This window comes from Triticum dicoccoides, chromosome 3A (assembly GCF_002162155.2).
Source record: "Triticum dicoccoides isolate Atlit2015 ecotype Zavitan chromosome 3A, WEW_v2.0, whole genome shotgun sequence".
NCBI lineage: Eukaryota > Viridiplantae > Streptophyta > Magnoliopsida > Poales > Poaceae > Triticum > Triticum dicoccoides.
The window spans coordinates 312,585,498-312,590,373 of record NC_041384.1 but is presented as its reverse complement, the minus strand read 5'-3'; positions in this window follow the sequence as shown (position 1 = coordinate 312,590,373).

The following is a 4,876-nucleotide window of genomic DNA, read 5'->3' as shown; positions in this document are numbered from 1 at the left end:
TTCATGCTATAACTGTATTATCCGGAAATCGTAATACACGTGTGAATACATAGACCACAATATGTCCCTAGTGAGCCTCTAGTTGACTAGCTCGTTGTGATCAACAGATAGTCATGGTTTCCTGGCTATGGACATTGGATGTCGTTGATAACGGGATCACATCATTAGGAGAATGATGTGATGGACAAGACCCAATCCTAAGACTAGCACAAAAGATCGTGTAGTTCATTTGCTAGAGCTTTGCCAATGTCAAGTATCTCTTCCTTTGACCATGAGATCGTGTAACTCCTGGATACCGTAGGAGTGCTTTGGGTGTATCAAACGTCACAACGTAACTGGGTGACTATAAAGATGCACTACAGGTATCTCCGAAAGTATCTATTGTTTTATGCGGATCGAGACTGGGTTTTGTCACTCCGTGTAAACGGAGAGGTATCTCTGGGCCCACTCGGTAGGACATCATCATATGCGCAATGTGACCAAGGAGTTGATCATGGGATGATGTGTTACGGAACGAGTAAAGTGACTTGCCGGTAACGAGATTGAACAAGGTATCGGTATACCGACGATCGAATCTCGGGCAAGTAAAATACCGATAGACAAAGGGAATTGAATACGGGATCGATTGAGTCCTTGACATCGTGGTTCATCCGATGAGATCATCGTGGAACATGTGGGAGCCAACATGGGTATCCAGATCCTGCTGTTGGTTATTGACCGGAGAACGTCTCGGTCATGTCTACATGTCTCCCGAACCCGTAGGGTCTACACACTTAAGGTTCGATGACGCTAGGGTTATAAAGGAAGCTTGTATGTGGTTACCGAATGTTGTTCGGAGTCCCGGATGAGATCCCGGACGTCACGAGGAGTTCCGGAATGGTCCGGAGGTAAAGATTTATATATAGGAAGTCCTGTTTCGGCCATCGGGACAAGTTTCGGGGTCATCGGTATTGTACCGGGACCACCGGAAGGGTCCCGGGGGCCCACCGGGTGGGGCCACCTGCCCCGGGGGGCCACATGGGCTGTAGGGGGTGCGCCTTGGCCTACATGGGCCAAGGGCACCAGCCCCAAGAGGCCCATGCGCCTGGGGAAACCCTAAAGGAAGAGTCCCAGCAGGGGAAGGCACCTCCTAGGTGCCTTGGGGGGGGAGGACTCCTCCCCTGGCCGCCGCCCCCTTGGAGATTGAATCTCCTAGGGGCTGGCGCACCCCCCTTGGGATCCCTATATATAGTGGGGTAGGAGGGCCTCCCAAACACACCTTATGCCTGTGGTGCAGCCCCTCCCTCTCTCCCAAGTTCTCCTCCTCTTCTCCCATGGTGCTTGGCGAAGCCCTGCGGGATTGCCACGCTCCTCCACCACCACCACGCCGTTGTGCTGCTGTTGGATGGAGTCTTCCTCAACCTCTCCCTCTCTCCTTGCTAGATCAAGGCGTGGGAGACGTCACCGGGCTGTACGTGTGTTGAACGCGGAGGTGCCGTCCGTTCGGCACTTGATCATCGGTGATCTGAATCACGACGAGTACGACTCCATCAACCCCGTTCACTTGAACGCTTCCGCTTAGCGATCTACAAGGGTATGTAGATGCAAACTCTCCTCCTTTCTACTCGTTGCTGGTCTCTCCATAGATAGATCTTGGTGATACGCGTAGGAAAATTTTGAATTTCTGCTACGTTCCCCAACAGTGGCATCATGAGCTAGGTCTATTGCGTAGATTCTTTGCACGAGTAGAACACAAAGTAGTTGTGGGCGTTGATGTTGTTCAATATGCTTACCGTTACTAGTCCAATCTTGTTTCGACGGTATTGTGGGATGAAGCGGCCCGGACCGACCTTACACGTACTCTTACGTGAGACAGGTTCCACCGATTGACATGCACTTGGTGCATAAGGTGGCTAGCGGGTGCCAGTCTCTCCCACTTTAGTCGGAACGGATTCGATGAAAAGGGTCCTTATGAAGGGTAAATAGCAATTGGCATATCACGTTGTGGTTTTGCGTAGGTAAGAAACGTTCTTGCTAGAACCCATAGCAGCCACGTAAAACATGCAAACAACAATTAGAGGACGTCTAACTTGTTTTTGCAGGGTATGCTTTGTGATGTGATATGGCCAGAAGAATGTGATGAATGATATGTGATGTATGAGATTGATCATGTTCTTGTAATAGGATTCACGACTTGCATGTCGATGAGTATGACAACCGGCAGGAGCCATAGGAGTTGTCTTTATTTTTTGTATGACCTGCGTGTCATTGAAGAACGCCATGTAACTTACTTTACTTTATTGCTAAACGCGTTAGCCATAGAAGTAGAAGTAGTCGTTGGCGTGACAACTTCATGAAGACACGATGATGGAGATCATGATGATGAAGATCATGGTGTCATGCCGGTGACGATGATGATCATGGAGCCCCGAAGATGAAGATCAAAAGGAGCAAAATGATATTGGCCATATCATGTCACTATTTGATTGCATGTGATGTTTATCATGTTTATGCATCTTGTTTACTTAGGACGACGGTAGTAAATAAGATGATCCCTTACAAAATTTCAAGAAGTGTTCTCCCCTAACTGTGCACCGTTGCTACAGTTCGTCGCTTCTAAGCACCACGTGATGATCGGGTGTGATGGATTCTTACGTTCACATACAACGGGTGTAAGACAGTTTTACACAGCGAAAACACTTAGGGTTAACTTGACAAGCCTAGCATGTGTAGACATGGCCTCGGAACACGGAGACCGAAAGGTCGAGCATGAGTCGTATAGTAGATACGATCAACATGAAGATGTTCACCGATGATAACTAGTCCGTCTCACGTGATGATCGGACACGGGCTAGTTGACTCGGATCATGTAATCACTTAGATGACTAGAGGGATGTCTATCTGAGTGGGAGTTCATAAGATGAACTTAATTATCCTGAACATAGTCAAAAGACCCTTTGCAAATTATGTCGTAGCTCGCGCTATAGTTCTACTGTTTTAGATATGTTCCTAGAGAAAATATAGTTGAAAGTTGATAGTAGCAATTATGCGGACAGTAGAAAGCTTATGTCCTTAATGCACCGCTTAGTGTGCTGAACCCCAACGTCGTTTGTCGATGTTGCGAACATCGGACATACACGTTTTGATAACTACGTGATAGTTCAGTTAAATGGTTTAAGTAGAGGCACCAAAGACGTTTTCGAAACGTCGCGGAACATATGAGATGTTTCGAGGGCTGAAATTAGGATTTCAGGCTCGTGCCCACGTCAAGAGGTTTGAGACCTCCGACGATTTTCTTAGCCTGCAAACTAAGGAGAGAAGCTCAATTGTTGAGCTTGTGCTCAGATTGTCTGAGTACAACAATCACTTGAATCAAGTGGGAGTTGATCTTCCAGATGAAATAGTGATAGTTTCTCCGAAGTCATTACCACCAAGCTGCTAGAGCTTCGTGATGAACTATAATATATCAGGGACATATATGATGGTCCTTGAGATATTCGCAATGTTTGACACCGCGAAAGTAGAAATCAAGGAGGAGCATCAATTGTTGATGGTTGATGAAACCACTAGTTTCAAGAAGGGCAAGGGCAAGAAAGGATACTTCATGAAACGGCAAATCAGCTGCTGCTCTAGTGAAGAAACCCAAGGTTGAACCCAAACCCGAGACTAAGTGCTTCTGTGATAAGGGGAACAACCACTGGAGCAGAATTACCCTAGATACTTGGTAGATGAGAAGGCTGGCAAGGTCGATAGAAGTATATTGGATATACATTATGTTAATGTGTACTTTACTAGTACTCCTAGTAGCACCAGGGTATAAGATACCGGTTCGGTTGCTAAGTGTTAGTAACTCGAAATAAAAGGCTACGGAATAAACGGAGACTAGCTAAAGGAGAGCTGACGATATATGTTGGAAGTGTTTCCAAAGTTGATATGATCAAGCATCGCACGCTCCCTCTACCACCGAGATTGGTGTTTGCGTTGAGCATAGACATGATTGGATTATGTCTATCGCAATACGGTTATTCATTTAAGGAGAATAATGGTTACTCTAATTTTTGAATAATACCTTCAATGGTCTTGCACCTAAAGGAATGGTTTATTGAATCTCGATCGTAGTGATACACATTTTCATGCCAAAAGATATAAGATAGTAATGATAGTACCACTTGCTTGTGGCACTGCCATGTAAGTCATATTGGTATAAAACGCATGAAGAAGCTCCATGTTGATGGATCTTTGGACTCACTCGTTTTTGAAAAGTGTGAGACATGCGAACCATGTCTATTGGTGTATATGCATGCAAATGGACCGTTTGAACTCACTTGATTTTGAATCACTTGAGATATGCAAATCATACCACATGGGCAAGATGACTGAAAAGCCTCGGTTTCAGTAAGATGGAACAAGATAGCAACTTGTTGGAGGTAACACATTTTGATGTGTGCAGTCCAATGAGTGCTGAGGCATGCAGTGAATATCGTTATGTTCTTACTTCACAGATGATTCGAGTTAGATGTTGAGAATATTTACTTGATGAAACACAAGTCTGAATTATTGAATGGTTCAAATAATTTCAGAGTGAAGTAGAGGATCATTGTGACAAGAGGATAAAATGTCTATGATATGATCACAGAGATGAATATCTGAGTTACGAGTTTTGGCACACAATTAAGACATTGTGGAAATTGTTTCGCAATTAATACCGCCTGGAACACCATAGTGAGATGGTGTGTCCGAACATCATAGTTGCACCCTATTGGATATGGTGCGTACCATGATGTCTCTTATCGAATTACCACTATCGTTCATGGGTTAGGCATTAGAGACAACCACATTCACTTTAAATAGGGCACCACATAATTCCGTTGAGATGACACCGTATGAATTATGGTTT